The 17912-nt window shown below is 37.4% G+C and overlaps 1 long non-coding RNA gene across 1 annotated transcript; it reads left to right on the top strand.

The window, feature by feature from the left end:
• Positions 1-3956: 3956 nt before the first annotated feature.
• LOC119524809 lies at positions 3957-7081 on the top strand. The gene is made up of 4 exons (XR_005214880.1): positions 3957-4549; positions 5593-5623; positions 5703-5771; positions 7054-7081. It is a non-coding gene; the product is annotated as an uncharacterized LOC119524809 (long non-coding RNA).
• The last annotated feature ends 10831 nt before the right edge of the window (positions 7082-17912 follow it).

The following is a 17912-nucleotide window of genomic DNA, read 5'->3' as shown; positions in this document are numbered from 1 at the left end:
TAGAAAAGTATGTGTATCCTGGTGATTTGGGATGTAATGTTCTGTATATGTCTGTTAAATCTAATTCATGTATCAGATTGTTTAGATTTTCAATGTCCTTATTGGTCTTCTGTCTGGTTGATCTATCTATAGGAGAGAGTGATGTGTTGAAGTCTCCCACAATTATTCTGGAAACATCAATTGCTTCCTTTAGTTTTGCCAGTGTTTCTCTCATGTATTTTGTGGTACCTTGATTGGGTGCATAGACATTTATGATTGTTATTTCTTCTTGTTGAATTGCCCCTTTTATTAGTATGTAGTGGCCTTCTTTGTCTCTCAAAACATCCCTGCATTTAAAGTCTATTTTATCTGAGATTAATATTGCTACCCCTGCTTTCTTTTGGCTGTAGCTTGCATGAAATATTTTTTCCATCCTTTCACTTTTAATTTCTTTGTGTCCCTGTGTCTAAGATGAGTCTCTTGTATGCAGCATATTGATGGTTCATCTTTTTTTTATCCATTCTGTGAATCTATATCTTTTAATTGGGGAGTTTAATCCATTTACGTTCAACGTTACAACTGTGAAGGCATTTCTTGAATTAGCCATCTTATCCTTTGGTTTATGCTTGTCATATATATTTTTCCCCTCTCTCTATTAATATCCTTTATTGTACCCATACCGAATCTCTTTAGTACTGAACCTTTCTCCAAGTCTCTCTGTCCTTTCTTTGTTTGTCTGTCTGTAGGGCTCCCTTTAGTATCTACAGTAGGTAAGGTCTCTTGTTAGCAAATTCTCTCAGCATTTGTTTGTCTGTGAAAAATTTAAGCTCTCCCTCAAATTTGAAGGAGAGCTTTGCTGGATAAAGTATTCTTGGATGGAAATTTTTCTCACTCAGAATTTTAAATATATCGTGCCACTGCCTTCTTGCCTCCATGGTGGCTGCTGAGTAGTCACTACTTAGTCTTATGCTGTTTCCATTGTATGTGGTGAATTGCTTTTCTCTTGCTGCTTTCAGAACTTGCTCCTTTTCTTCCATGTTTGACAGTGTGATCAGAATTTGTCTCAGAGTTGGTTTATTTGGATTTATTCTATTTGGAGTTCACTGGGCATTTATGATTTGTGTATTTATGTTGTTTAGAAGATTTGGGAAGTTTTCCCCAACAATTTCTTTGAATACTCTTCCTAGACCTTTACCCTTTTCTTCCCCTTCTGGAACACCAATGAGTCTTATATTTGGACATTTTATATTATCTATCATATCCCTGAGGTCTGTTTCAATTTTTTCAATTTTTCCCCATTCTTTCTTTTATGCTTTCATTTTCCATTTTGTCAACTTCCAGGTCACTGATTCGTTGTTCAACTTCCTCTAGTCTTGTACTATGAGTGTCCAGAATCTTTTTAATTTGGTGAACAGTTTCCTTAATTTCCATAAGATCATCTATTTTTTTATTTAGTCTTGCAATGTCTTCTTTATGCTCTTCTAGGGTCTTCTTGATATCCTTTGTATCCCGTACTATGGTCTCATTGTTCACTTTTAGTTCTTTGAGTAGCTGCTCTAGGTGCTGTGTCTCTTCTGATCTTTTGATTTGGGTGCTTGGGCTTGGGTTATCCATATCATCTGGTTTTTCATATGCTTTATAATTTTCTGTTGTTTTTGGCCTCTTGGCATTTGCTGAACTTGATAGGGTTCTTTTAGGATTTGTAGACCAATTGAAGTCCTTATCTCTAATTTATCAGATCTACAGCTTCGTGGAGTACATTTTCTCTAACTAACCAGCAGGTGGCGTCCACGAGCCACCTGTTCTCCACAGGCCAGTTCTCCCCTGCTTTGCCTTTGTGGTGAGTGGTAAATAAATTAATATTTCTCCTCTAAACTTGTCCTTAACTCCCAACAGAAAAGGTAATTTGTACCATGTTAGTTATTCAGTTGTCTCTATAAAATATTTACAGCCAAGCTAAGAGTGATTACATAGCTGTCCAGTAGCAACAATGGGTGGGTTTTTGCTTTGTATTTGTGAAACTAAAGAGAGATTTTTAATGGCTTGCTTAGGTAAAGGAAGAGACTACCTCAAAATGAATTTGATAGACTACTTTCTCCTGGACAAAGTTATAATTAAATGACATTTTCCAGCCACCTACTGTTACAAAATAATGACTGAGTTTCAACCTGAATTCTCTGTTTCATGAGATTTTTTTTTTGTAAGGCAGGTAAAATTTAAATCTTGTTGATTATCCCTTTAGATTAATGGAGTGTACTTCAGAAGTTAATTTTGAAAGTATTACCTCATTTTTTTTCTTAATGACTCTGGTGTCGAATGTGGAATATTAGACTTTGCTTGATTTTGTATTTCTCTCTTTAACTTCAGTTTCTATAGGCTCCATAATCCAGTTGTTTCAAATGGAGTCATAAACAGTAATATCATACATTTCATTTTTTCTTGAAATCTTCTAGCTCATGCTTGTTTTTAGTCTCCTGGACAAGTGCGCCTCAATATTTTGCATGTGTAACAAAGATAAACTCACTCATATGTTACATCAGCTATCACTTAGCCTCAGCTAATGCTTTCCTCTTTTCTGATTCTAACCCCTCTGCTAACACTATGTCCACCTGACATCCCTTGGAAATCACTGAATCTCCGGTTCTGCTATCTCCTGTCAGGAAGTTACTGAGTCCAGGGTTTCCATTCTCTGTCCTGGTTGAGGAACTGGAGCCCTCTAGCTCTTATGTGGTAATTAAGAATTTTTGGTTTTCTCTGCTCTTTTCAGCTTTCCTTGAGATCATCATGTTTGTGCCTCATCTGTGTTTATGGATCATTTACACCTTTTCCTTGTCAATATGGTCACCTCATTAGACTATGCAAAAGCAAGAAGAGCAGAGACCATATCTTCATCTTTGCATTTCAGTGACCTCGTTCAGTGCTGAAACATGGTATATATGAATATAGTCCTTTAGGGAGAGGTGTAAGCCAGCATGGGCTTGTCTGCTGACAAGCTAGGTGGCTGTTGAGCATTTCCAAGTCTCACATTCCTCTTCTGAAAGAATGGATGTAAGGATGGCATGTGTGTCAAAGAGGTGTTGTGGGGATTAAATGCAATAATCTGAAACAGGCATTTTCCAAAAAAGCTGACAACCTCATAAGCCCTCCCCCAATATTAGGTTTTCCTCTCTTCTCTACATTTCCTCCTCCTTATTATTATTATTACATTTTTTATGTTTAGGATATGCATGCCAACTGAACTGAATTAAAAATGTTATATATGCCAAGGATATTCAATAAACCCAAGTCAATACATCATATTTATTGAAACTTTATTAGGTCCATAGCACAAGATTACATGTTATATTAATATATTGTTAATTAATACAGTATTCTCCTGGATGTTTTTTGGTGAAGAACATTAATGTTTCCCACCCAGGAGAAATTTATCTTCAGGGAGGCAGTACTGCAGATGCCAGAGCTGCTCTTTGCAGTTTCCTCATAGCTGAGAGGAGGGGCCTTTGCTGTCAGCTGCTCTGACTTGGTTGTGCGTTATCTGTCATGACGGGTCTCGCATGCTTCTGCCATCACCACTTTGTTTTATTGATTCAATGACACTTCAAGTGATTTGTTATTAGTGGTAAATATCACCTTAAAATTATAACACTGATTCTGTTTATCAAATATTGAGCTTCTGGATATTGATAGGAAAAAAGCCTATCCTTAATTTCTCTCCTTAACTTCTTAGACAAATATAGTCAAGATATTGCCATGTAAAATTCAAAGAATGGGAGAAAGGGTGTTGATTTAACATTTTATAGGATTAAAAATGTGCAAAGAAAAATCTTTTTAAGATGAGGATAGTTATGGATCTGAAAGTTTAATTATTTTGAGACCAAAGGAGGATTGGCTAGAAAGTTATGTTCCTGTGTATATAGTGTGTGTGTATGTAATTTGAAGAATATATATAAATATGTGTACACATGAATGATTTCAGGATTGATGTATCTTATTCTTTTCTATAAAGAGGAAATAAGGAATTCTCTGCCCTTTAGTCATTGCTGCTTTTTAGTTTCCAACAAAATTTTATGGCCACAAGCAAACTTGATGAGAAAGGCATGTAACAATGTAGTTCATTCTTTTTAGATGCTTACTATCACTGTGATTTGTTTCCCTTATGACTAACTGCAGTGGATGTATTCTCACACGTTACTTTATGTAGAATCACGCTGTAATTAGGCCCTTGGCTGGAGGCAGTCCCGGGGACGAAGGTCACGGCCTCAGCGCGCCGCAGCCCGGAGCGCGGGGGTCGGGGGGGGGTGGCGCGCGCACTCTGGGCGCCCCGGGAGTCCGTTGCGCGGAGGCGGCCGGGCGAGCCGCGAAAGGTGCCTGTGGCTTCTCCAGGGGAAGCTGCGGCAGTTGCGTCGGATGCAGTTGACAGTTTCTTTCGCTCGCCGAGGGGCGGCCCTCGCGCACGTCTTCCTGCTTAAAATGCGCTGTGGTTTTTGCACTTCAGGTCACGAAATGGATTCGAGTGAACAGGAGACCCAGAAAACGGAAACGAAGGGAGAACGAAGAGGTGTTTGAAAAGGTAGGGTCCTGAAAAATAGCCCGGGATGGAGTTGGTGACAAATCTCTTTTCCCTCTGAGTATTTGATCACAGTAGAGCAGCAGCTTTCTATAAGGTTTTCAGGAAATTATTCCATTTTTCTTTTTTATGCGTCCACTATGATTTTTCTACTACATTAGAATAAAGCAATGATCTTTTCTGCTTTTATTCATTTCTCCCAGGTGTTCATTTTAAATCTAGCTATTGCCTTTATTTGCCTACTTTATTTTCTTTGTCCCCACCCATTCTTCCTCCAGACACACTGCCCTTCCTCCAGACTCCTGTCCTCCCAATCTCTTGTCTCCATTTTCAGGCCTCTCTCAGGATTCAGCCTAGATGAGTTAGCTTGGTTAACTCGTCTATATTTAACTCTAGGACTATAGCATTTTTTTCTCCGATAAGAGGATGCCATTTTTACTGACTTGTGGAAAATGGAAAACAGAAAACCTTCTGACCTGCCTCAGAATGGAAAACAAACAGTATGGTGCATGCCAGAATCTGAAAATGGGCACTTGGCAAGGAGTTATATGTAATGACTATAATCTTACAGCAGATATTTATTTTTCCCCTCAAAGAAAATCTTGAAGATGCTCAGTGGTAGGAGTAGCCTGTTGTAACTTGAAATACTAGTGGACTTTTTCAGGGAGGAAGGGAAAGCAAAATAAACTTACCCTGTGCTCTGCTGTGTGTTAAAATAACAAATAATGAAATAAATTAAATTGAGTGAGTGAGATGTACCACCCAGATAAGGAATTTAAATGCTTTCCATGCCTTTCCTTTATTTTAGGTTCCTGGCTGCTTCCACCCTCTTCTTGGGGCCACTCCCACCTACCAGATAGCTGCACTGTTTTTCTCTGCTCCCTTACAGGTTCTCATTTCTTAATTTGCTGAAGATGCAGAATTCTCTCTTATGCATCTTCTCATATCTTTTCTGACTTTTATCTTATCTTTATATGTTAGGCCTTTTTGCACTGGTGTAACTGAACTCTTACACCGTTTCTTGTTTTCTTCATTTTGAATTACAGAACTCACCTCTCTTCTGCTTCTGGCCCTCAGGTATTTTCTCCTTACATTCTGATATTCTTCCTTTTTAATTATTTCAGTTCTCTTTATTTAGTTTGAATAATTTTTGCAGCAGGGGCTCCTGAACAACTCCACAAAGAACAATTAGGATGAGTGGATTCACAAGTTCTGCCAGGGCAAGGTAAAACAATGGTAATTGGAACAGTGAATTATATCCTGTGTATTTTTAAAAATAACGTTAATAGATTTTACCAAATGGCTATTGGTTTTGGAATGCACCACATTTCTTTTTCTTTTTTTTTTTTCTGCTTTTATCTTGAATTGATCCAAAGATAAACAAATTATGCATCACATCACACTCAAATATGGAGGAATAATATACCAGTTTTTCCTGAGTTTTTTTTATGTATATTTTTTTTTATTTTGAGATAAATTCAAAGTTATAGGAACAGCTGCACAAACAATACTAACCCCATGTACAGAATTGCATCATACCCTGACTCCCCTCCCCTGATCGCTCAATCCACCAACTTTAACATGCTGTCACATCGCTATTTCTTTCCCTCCCTCCCTATCTGTCATCCATCATCTGTTGCTCTGTCTTCTGAACATATAAGAGTTAGCTGCACACATCCTTGAACGTACACTATAATTCACATATACACTTCCCATGAATAAGAACATTCTTTTATGCAATCCCATTAAGCGTAGCTAAGAAGTACAAGATTCAATAGTGATACAAAGCTTACATTCTGTATTTCCTTTACCTTATGTCTCAACTATGTCCCTTTGAGCCACCTGTCCTCCATCCTCCAATCCCATCCAAGTTCATCCTTGGCATTCAATCATCATCTATTTAGACTGTCTTTTTTTTTTTTTTTTTTTTTTCAGTTGTGGAAACATATATACAGCCTAAATCTTCCCATTCCACCCCCTCCCTAGCCTTCCATTAGTGGGATTAATCACATTTAGAATGTTGTAGTGCTCTTTCCCACCATCCATTACTAGAAATTTCCCTTCACCTCAAACAGCAACTCGACACTCATTTCTTAACTCCCCATTGCCCCTTCCCCCATTTCTCTTAACCTAAACTCTACTTTTCATCTCTATGTTTATATTCTCCAAAAATTTGTTTGTGTTTACTGTGGGGCTTAAAGTTAACCTCTTAAATCCATATCAATCTTGTTTTTCTTTGATACCACCTTCACTTCAATATGACACATAAACTATGTTCCTATACTCCTCCATTCCCCCACCTTTATATAGTTGTCTAAAATCACATATTTTTCATTGAGTTCAAAACCACTGATTTGTCATTAGAGTTTGTATATTTTATATCATATAGGAAGTAAGTGGAGTTACAAATCAAAAATTATTGACTTCTATTTGTATTCCATCGTGGTTTGAGAATGTGCTTTGAGTATATTAAATTTTTTTTTTTTTTTTTTTTTTAATTTCTTGAGGCTCGTTTTATGTCCCAGCATATGGTCCCTTCTGGAGAAAGTTCCGTGATCACTAGAGAAAAATGAGTGTCCTGGTGCTTTGGGATGTAAGGTACTGTATATGTCTGTTAAAATTCTCTATATCTCTTTCTCCTTTCTTTGTTTCTCTGTTGGTAGGGCTCCCTTTAGAATCTGAAGTAGGGCAGGTCTTTTATTGGCAAAGTCTCTCAGCATTTGTGAAAAATTTAAGCTCTCCCTCAAATTTGAAGGAGAGTTTTGCTGGATAAAGTATTCTTTGTTGGAAATTTTTCTCTCTCAGATTTTTAAATATGCCATTCCACTGCCTTCTTGCCTCCATGGTGGCCGCTGAGTGGTCACAACTTAGTCTTATGTTGTTTCCTTTGTATGTGGTGAATTGCTTTTCTCTTGCTGCTTTCAGAACTTGCTCCTTCTCTTCAGTGTTTGAGGGTCTGATCAGAATATGTCTCGGAGTGGGTTTATTTGGATTTATTCTATTTAGAGTTCGCTGGGCATTTATGCTTTGTGTATTTATATTGTGTAGAAGGTTGGGGAAGTTTTCTCCAACAATTTCTTTGAATACTCTTTCTAGACCTTTACCCTTCTCTTCCCCTTCTGGGACACCAATGAGTCTTAAGTTTGGACATTTTATTTTATCTATCATATCCCTGAGATCCATTTCAATTTTTTTCTCCATTCTTTCTTTTGTTCTTTCATTTTCTGTTCTGTGCATTTCTAGGACACTGAGATGTTGTTCAGCTTCCTCTAGGCTTGTATTGTGAATATCCAGAGTCTTTTTAATTTGGCCAACAGTTTCTTTTATTTCCATAAGATCTTCTATTTTTTTATTTACTCTTGCAATGTCTTCTTTATGCTCTTCTAGGGTCTTCTTATGTTGCTTATATCCTGGGCCATGGTCTTCTTGATGTCCTTTAAATCCTTTGCCATGTTTTCATTCCTTGATTATAGTTCTTTGATTAATTGTGTGAGGTATTTTGTCTCTTCTGATAACTTGATTTGTGTGTTTGGAGTTGGATTCTCCATATCATCTGGTTTTATCATATGCATTGAGATTTTCTGTTGTTTTTGGCCTCTTGGCATTTGCTCTGCTCTACAGGGTTCTTTCAAATTGTACCTATCTAATTTTTCAGAAACACAGTTTGGTGACATACACGTTCTCTAACCAGCAGAAGGCATCTGTGAGTCACCCATACCCCTCAAGTCAGTTCTCCACCTTGTCCCCGCGGTGTGTGGGGAAATGATTCTTTTGGGGTCCAGCTGGAGAACTCAGCCTGGGTGTGTTGCTGGAGCCATCCACCCTGAATGCGGGGCACATGTACGGGTGGCCAGGGAGGAAAGACAGCCTCAATATTCAAATCCCCCAGGTTCCCAGAGATTCAAGGCCACCGCAAGAGTCCAAGCCTTCATTTCATTTCAGCCCCAGACCCTCTCTCTCGCTGTCCCACAAGCCACCAGATTTGGCATAGTGTCCCTGGGTTCTCCGAGCAGGTCCCCCCGCCCAGCCACGATCCTCCAGGACCTCTGCTGAGGGAATGCTGTGCTACGTCACCAGTGCACGCTGTCCCTCAAGGGAAGCCCTGGGCTGCCGGGCTGTGCCATGGCGCTTTCAGCCTGAAGCAAAAATGGTCAAATGGGGCATCTCAACACCCCCCGCCTTGCACAATTCTTCCTTCCCAGCTCCGGGACAACTGGCAGGGCTCTGGGCTGTGGGCATGGCCCTGGGCAGGAGTTTTTCCAGCCCTCCAGGGAGCCACCTGCTAGCCGCGGGGTTTCTTTCTGCTTCTGGCTCTCCCCTCCGTTCCCCTGGCCCCAAGGGTATCTGCAGCAGGCTATCTTCCAGGCCAGACACTGAGAGGCCAGCCCAGCCCCCTCTTGCTGTGTTTTACTGTGTGGTTCCCACTATCACGGCTGCAGCCGCTCCTGGGTTTTTCCTTTTTTTTTTTTTTAAAGAACCGTTTGGTCTCCAAATGCCAAACCCTGGCTTCCCCAGATCGCTGTGCAGCTGTGGTTCTTCCAGCCAGCTTACTCACTCGTTTCAGAATGCAGACTCCCGGTTTCACCAAATATACGGCCCCTGGGAACTAGGAGGCCTCATCCAGCTGACGCATCGCTGTAACCGGTATTCTGGGTCACTTTCTGGTCCTTATCTAGTGTTTTTCACAGAGGTGTTCCTTTGCCCTGTCTCACCTAGCTGCCATCTTAGTCTCCTCCTGAGTTTTAATAATTCTTTTGTAACTATTCCAGGGATTAGAAATGTTGTAGGATAACATTTTATGGGCAGTATATTTGAGGAAATATATGAATGAGGTATGGTTCCGTTAGCATATGAAAATTTCATTTTTCAGATTCTTTCTAGTATATCTGATAATATGCAGAAAACAAAGCATAAAATGGCCATTTTTAGTCATCAGTAAGTATAAATGATGTCAGAAGTATTCATTGGCTAACCTGCAAAATATTGAGAATTCAACAGTTCTAAGGTTGGCTGATATTAACAAGCGATCCTTTATGTATATTAGTTTGTCTCCCCAAGCGAACAGTCTTGGCCGGGGTGAAATTGCATGGCCTCTGCTAGGATCTGTCATAATGAACACTGGGTGCAAACGGTTTCCAGAAATAGCCCCCTTTAAGGTTGACCTGAATTCTTCTTTCCTGCCAGGACCCAAAAAACAATACTTTTGAGAGCATAAAATTGTTTTAAATTGGGTGAAATTTTCCTTGATATAACAAGAGTGAGATGTAAAAATCTAGAAAGAAGGTTGTGAAAATGTGGACTTCATAGTATACAGCCACCATTTGAATTGAGATCAGATGTTAAATTCTATTTTCTGAGCCTTTTGGAAAAAATAATGAAACTATTTTCTTTGTGATAAATTCCTTCCTAAGTTCTGGAACGTTTTCATTCTACATTTATTTTGTTTGTTTTTTCCACAGACTTGACTCTGAACTGCAATCTCTGATGATCTTGGTTTGAATAATAATCCACAGAAGACTTTTTAAAATAGTGTGTAAAACCTAGCTTGGCTTATGCAATTAGTACCACCTATTGTACTTTTTAAAATTTTATTCCTTGTAAGAGAATACTTTAATAATAATTCTAATATTGAAATATTCAAAATTACAAAGCCAGGTACAAATTTGAAACTCTTTTAACAAAGTGCTTTATTGCAGTGTTTGTCTTTTGTGACAGAGGTCTATTTTATATTCAGTTTATGTTTTCCGGAAACCGATATTCGAGACTAATAAAAATTACTTTGTTCTTTCTTGAACCCATAAGAGCTGATGGAAACTTTGTTAGGGTCGACAGTCTGGGACCTTCAGCCCACAACACCTAGCAGAATGGCACATGAAGAGTTCAGGGAGTGCTGAACCAAGAATCCCTTTACTTGCTAGGAATTATCCAGCTTTTAGCAAAATGGTAGGCTAGGGCAGTGGCTCTCACCCAGCTGACGAACACTTAATATCAAGTGGTTTCCCAGGCATTGGTGCCTTTGCCTCTTTTTGAGACTGCTGTTGCCCTGTGAGAATTCATGACTGGTCTGCATTTATGTAGCCATAATCTCTTACAATAGCTTCATTGATACTTGATTTCCATAGAAAAGCTTTATGGATTCTAATGAGTCACAGCTCTGGAGGCGCCAGCCATTCCTCCTCCCTATCAGTGAGCACTGTTGTACCCAATCTGTACTGATTGTGCCTTTGGATGACAACCTACTTGAGTGATGGAGGAAGGCAGAGTAATTTATTAAAGTACTACAAAGAAACCAAACAAAAGGAGTAATTACAGTGCTATTATATGCAGTTTGTTATTTTATCACTGACATATTTGGAGCTCTGTTGAGTATCTCCATCTTATTTGTGGGTCTCTGTGTTTTTTTTTCCCCCGTCATTCCCCCTTTCCCCCCCTGTAAATCCCTAACAGATAAATAATTTATTAAATTCTGTATACCCAGGTCTTAAGTTAGATTGGGTTTCTTAAGATCTTCACTCCTCATCCTGCCCCTTCTTTGGCCATTTTTAAAACTGGATCCAGGAAGCATTACTGATAAAATGTATTTTGGGTACCCTTAGGAAGGAAGTTGATCTGTTAGTTTTATACCATTAAATTTTCATCTGTTCTGTAAATTTATTTTTTTAAGAATCCGCAATGTTTCTGAAAATGTGTGAGAATTCTGTGTGTACTAAAATTCCTCCCCATTTTCAACTAGAATAACAGGAAAATTAAAATGTAGTCATCCACTTTGGCCTCAAGCACTTATTCACATCTTTAAAAAGGACTCTTTGAATGGTACTATTAATGCAATAATAGCTCACACTTGCCACGTGTCATGCAGTGTTTCTCAGTGCTTTACATGTTTCAGCTCATATAAATGTCACTTTAAAGTAGAGTCAAAAGCCAGCAGTATACGGGAGGATGTTGAGACTGCTTCAAACCCTTTGTGCAAGTAGGTTGAGGTAATAAACACTTCAAATAATTGCTATAGAAAAAATGCTTTGGGCAAAGATTTTAAAATTCCTTTTAACCCATATTATTGACAGCCCTAGACCACCAGCACAAAACATCCGTTTCTAAATTAGGGCAATCCCAACCAGAATGTATTTTGAAAACACTTGGAAGAGTGCAGATAATTACATTATTGTTGATTTTAGCAGGTCTTATGCCAGCGGCCGTCAACTTTCTATGTCATGAAAGATTAAAACCATTTTAATATAAAGCAAAAGAGTTCTGCTGGATAAGAGAGGCAGGGAGAGAAGAATTCTGTGGCTTTTTAGTTACTTTTATAGGAAACACTAGTTAGATTCCTGTGACAGAATGCTTTATTTGTGCAGTCATTCCCATCCCAGGCATTTTAATGAGCTTGCTGTTTTGTGCCTGGCATCATATGGCACTAAGATGCATTATTTTAGTAGTGCCTAGTGGTGTCAGTGCAGTTTAGTCTGTCATTGTTTCCATTAATCTTCTATTTTAGGAGGCCAATACTAGCACATAGGGAAGTGCTCAGCTAACATGCATTTCATTTATATATCTGGGTCTCTGCACACAGGAAAAATGATATTCAAGCTTCGTATCCCCAACACTTAAAAAAGGACCCAGTTGCATTGCAGACTTCAATAAATATTTGTTGAATGAATTAAATGAAGAGAAGGCATGTCGCACTGACTCAACAAAATAGTTTCTGAGTACCACTGATGTACACAGGCATTCCCCTAGGCACTGCGGATGGCACAAAGCTGGGTAAGACTGTGTCCTGTCATAAAGACGCCATATTTATGATGAAACTGAATCATAAATAAATTGCCACATATTACATATTCCACAAGAAAGAAATGATCATATTACTAAAGGGAGGTTCTGTTTACAAGTAAGATGGAATAAACATACTCTGTCCTGTCTCTTTCACTAAATGTAGCAATAAAATCTGGACAAACTGTATGCAGCAGCTATTGAGGACTCTAAAAAATAAATGGTAATAGGCAGACTGAGGAAGACTGGAATTTCAACTACCACCAAACTGGTGGTGAGCTTACCATACCAACCCCCTCTCAAGCCTGAATCCAATGCAGCCCCAAACCTACAAGTCAGAACTATCATGGACAGAGACAGCTCAAGGAGAAGACCTGTAGGTATGACTCGAAGAGTAGGAAAGGAGAGGAGATTAGGAAGAGTCACTGTTTTTAACAATTATTAATTCCTCGTTTTTTTTCTTTTCTGCATTCTCTTGTGCCCCAGGCCCAAGAAATCCATGGCAGTGGCAGCAGTGGCAGCAGGAAGAACTACAGGGGTCAAAAGTCTGAGGAAGAGGAACCCTGTGGTCCTGAGATTGATTTTTTCTCTCTCTGTTTTCCTTCTGCTTGGTCCTAAACTCTGGCACTTTGACAGGAAGTGAATGTCAGAGTAGGGTAACTAATGCTTCAGTTTTTTGCCCAGAGGATTGAAAAGGAAGCTCCAGGGAGTGAGAAAATATCAGAGATCACAGAGAGGGAGAACCTTAAAGTTGCTCATGAATTCCTGGGCCCAACCCTGAGCTGCACATGTATGAATCTGACCTTAAAAGCATACTTAGACTTTGAGGACTTAACTGTGGTATAAACCACCGTCCAAATCCCAGACTGACCATTCAGTGGCAAACACAATGGTCAGAATCAAATAGAACTGCAAAGGCTTGGGCCACAGAATCAATACTAGACCCACAACCCATATAAGGCTAGTTAGAATTTATGGGCTGAACCCAACCAAGTTGCATACATGCAAAAAATAATACTGACATTCTCTGTAGGATTTAAATAAGAAATAGAACCCATAGAATCCAGAAAAGTACAGGATATAATCTGAAATTCCATGGCATTTGAGAATCAGGAAAATCTTAATTCACATGGAAAAAAAATTAAGAGGCAACAATACTGAGATGATACAGATATTAAAATTATTTGATAAAGACTTTAAAAACACTACTATACAAATTCTCCAAGTGTGAAAACTTGTGAAATGATTAGAAAGCTAAAAAGTCTCAGTGAAGAAATAGAAAATGTAAAAAATAAAAAATGGAAATTTTAGAAATGAAAAATACAATAACTTAAAAAAACAAGTCATTTAATGGGAAAATATGAGCGCAGAGATGACAGAACTGTCAATGAATGTAAAGTTAACACAATAAAAATTATCTAATAGAAAAATTATCTAAGAGAAAAAATATTGGAAAAAAAAAACTCCAAATGATGCCTTATCATCGTGTCATTAAAAGCCCAATGAAACAAAAAAGAGTGACATAGAAAAGAAAATAATTGAAGAATTAATGACTGAAAATTTCCTGAATTATGGAGAAAATATAACCTACAAATTAAAAAAGCTCAGAAAATCCCAAAGAGGATAAACACAAAGAAATCCATGCCAAAATACATCACAATTAAACTTCTGAAAACTAAGCACAAAGATAGATATAGAAAGCAACCAGGGGAGAATGATGCATTATTTATTGGTGAACAATTCAAATGGTTGTGCATTTCTCATTAGAAACCATGGAATGAACAAGAAAGCAAAACAGCATTTTTTTTTTAAATGTTGAAAGAAAACAACTGCCAAACAAGAATTCTATATTCAGTGAAAATATCCTTCAGGAATGAAAATAAAGACATTTTCTTTATTTTAGATGAAGGAAAATTAAGAAAATTTCTTTTATTCTAAAAACAAAAAAGCTAAAGGAAGATCTTCAGGCAGAAGGAAAATTATACAAGAGGGAAACTTGGAACATCAGGAATGAATAAAGAGCACTAGAAATGATAAACATAAAACACTACTGAGTTTTTCAAAATATGTTTGGCATTTCAAAGTAAAAATTATAACATTGCCTGATGGGGTTTTCAATGAATATAATATAGAAGAAAACTATAGCATAAAGGTGGTAAGGCAAAGGAAACCATATAGCAGAAAGGTTCAAACATTATAATTGAAAGGGTAGAATATTGATTATAACAAGGCATAAAAGTTAATTGTAAATTGTAATCCCTAGAGAAACTACTGTCAAAATCATAAAATGAGCTATAGTAAAAATCACAGGAGTTAAATTAAAATGGAGTATTATAAAGTGTTCATATAACCCCAAAGAAAGCTGAAGAGGGAGAAGAGGGGAATAAAAAACAAATGGTGCAAACAGAAAACAATAAAATGGTAGACCTAAGTCTGCACATATCAGAAATTACATTAAATTCAAATGGTCTAATCACACCAATTGAAAACCAGAGATTGTCAGAATGGATAAAAAGAATCAACTATAAGCTATCTACAAAAAACTTACTTCAAATATTATGATATGGGTAGGTGAAAATAAAAAGGATAAAAAATACGTGCCATACAAACATTAATCAAAAGCAGACCGGAATGGCTATATTAATATCAGACAAATTCAACTGCAAAGTAAAGAAAATTTTCAGAGATAAAGAAGGACATTAAATAATGATAACAAAGCAAATCATCAAGATGACATACACGTAATTATAGAGCTTCAAAAATCATGGAACAAAAGCCGACATAACTGAAAGAATAGACAAATCCATGAATAATGTTGGAGATTTCAACACTCCTCTCTCTGAAATAGATAAAACTAGTGGATAAGTGTCAGTTAGCATATAGTAGAACCAATTGGATCTAACTGACAATTTTAGAACAAGAACATTCACCAAAATAGACTATATATTGGGGTATAAAACAATTCTTAACAAGATGAAAGTAATTGAAATCAAAGAAAGTATTTTCTAGGATCAAAATGGAAGTAAATTTGAATTATGTAACAGAAAGATAGTAGGAAAACACACAAACACTTGTAAATTAAATAACACATCTATAAACAATCCATGGACCAAAGAAGAAGTATCCAAGGAAATTAGATAATGTTATGAACTAAATAAAAAATGAGAATATAAAATAGTAAAATTTGTGGGATTCAGGTAAAGCAGTGTTTAGGGTTAAATGTATAGCATTAAATATTTATAATAGAAAAGGTAAAAGGTTTAACATCAGTAATCTATGGTTCTACTTTAGTAAACAAAACAAAACAAAAAAGAGCAAAACAAATCCAAAAGCAAGCAGAAATACAGAAATAATAAAAATAAGAGCAAAGTTCAATGAAATAGAAAATAGAAAAACAGAGAAAAAATCCATGACATAAACTACATAAACATGTAGCTCTTTGAAAAGATCTTCAAAATTGAACAACCTCTGACAAGACTGAAAAGAAAAAAAAACAGGCAAATTTCCATAGCAGACCCTGCAAACATTAAGATAAAAAACACTACAAAGAACTCTACACAGATAAATTTGATAACTTGAATGAAATTGATCAGTTCCTAGAAAAACACTACTACCAAATAGATGAAATAATCTCATTAGTTCTGTACTATTAAGGAAATTGAATTCAAATAAAAAATCTTTAGAAAATAAATTCCCAGATCCAGATCATTTCAATGGTGAATTCTACCAAATAGCAAAAGAAGAAATGATATCATTTAAGCACAGTATTTCCAGAAAATTGGAGACAAGGGAACAATTTTCTACTCATTTTATGGGAATTAAAAGACAGAAAATATTTGGTCTTGAATACAGAAAATACAATGAATTCTCAACTCAATAGTAAGAAAACAAACAATCCAATTTAAAAATGGGCAAAAGGCCTGAATGAATACTTCAGGAAAGAGGAATGTGGATGGCAAATATGCACATGAAAAGATCATTGTCCATTAGGAAATGATATACCATTTCATACGTATTAGAATACTTAGAATAGATAATAATGACAATGCCAAGTGCTGCTGGGGACATGAAGCAACAGCAACTCTCGTGTATGGAGGACTGCAAGGAAAATGGTACAGCCACGCCGGAATTTGACAGTTTCTAATGTATGCCCCCCAGCAAGCCCACTCCTGGGTGTTTACCCTAGAGAAATGAAAACTTATGTTTACTCCAAACCTGAAAAAAACCTGAACAAAAGTTTACAGCAACTCTGTTCACAATGACTTAAAAGTGGAAACAGGTAGGTCTGTATAGTTTAGAGTGAAATAGCAACACATCCCAAAGTCACTTGGGTGGAGAATAAAAATACATATTCAGTGCCCCCCTAAGGAGCTGTGGGAGGATGCAGAGGTGTTGGATTTCCTCACCTGGATTGTTGCTGATGTTCTCAAAAACACTGGGGACTGAAGGCTTGATATGCTGAGCCCTCTGTCTTGGGACTTGCCCCATGAAGCTTGTCACTGCAAAAGAAAGGCTAAACCTGCTTATAATTGTGCCTAAGAGTCTCCCCCTGAGTACCTCTTTGTTGCTCAGATGTGGCCCTCTCTCTCTCTCTCCAACTAAGCCACCTTGGCAGGTGATTTCACTGCCTTGCCCCCTACGTGGGACCTGACTCCCAGGGTTGTAAATCTCCCTGGCAACGCAGGATATGACTCCCAGGGATGAATCTGGACCCAGCATCATGGGATCAAGACCATTTTCTTGACCAAAAGGGGAAGACAAAATTAAGCTTCAGTGGCTGAGAGATTTCAAATGGAGTCGAGAGGTCACTCTGGTGGACTTTCTTACACACTATATAGATAACGCTTTTTAGGTTTTAATGTAATAGAAGTAAATACCTGAAACTACCAAACTCCAACCCAGTAGCCTTGACTCTTGAAGACGATTGTATAACAATGTAGATTACAAGCAATGACAGTGTGACTGTTGAAACCTTGTGGATCACACTCCCTTTACCCAGTGTATGGATGGTGAGTAGATAAATGGGGACAAAAACTAAATGAAAAATAGGGTGGGATGGGGGGGAAAGATTTGGCTGTTCTTTTTTATTTTTATTTTTATTCTTATTCTGATTCTGGTATAAGGAAAATGTTCAAAAATAGATTGGGGTGATGAATGCACAACTATATGATGATACTGTGAACAGTTGACTGTACACCACAGATGATTCTATGGTATGTGAATATATCTCAAAAAAACTGAATTTTAAAAAAATAAAATAATTAAAAAACAAAAGTGGAAACAATCGGATGTCCTTCAGTGAATGAACAGATAAACTGTGTTTCATCAAACAGGGAAATACTACTCAACCAAAAAAACACAAAACAAACAAACCGTTAATATATGCAACAACTTGGATGAATCTCAAAGGTATTATGCTGAGTGAAAGAGGATTGTTTCAAAAGAGTATATAGTATATGATTTCATTTATATGTCATTCTCATCATGATGAAACTATAGTGACAGGACAGATTGGTGGTTGTCCGGGACTGGGGATATGGTGAAGATGTGAGTATAAAGGGATGATGTGAGAGAATTTTTTGGTGATAGTAGTTAA

This window comes from Choloepus didactylus, assembly GCF_015220235.1.
Source record: "Choloepus didactylus isolate mChoDid1 chromosome 13 unlocalized genomic scaffold, mChoDid1.pri SUPER_13_unloc2, whole genome shotgun sequence".
In the NCBI taxonomy this organism is placed as follows: domain Eukaryota; kingdom Metazoa; phylum Chordata; class Mammalia; order Pilosa; family Megalonychidae; genus Choloepus; species Choloepus didactylus.
Note: the sequence above shows the minus strand (reverse complement) of the source record. Positions and strands in the feature narration are given on the sequence as shown.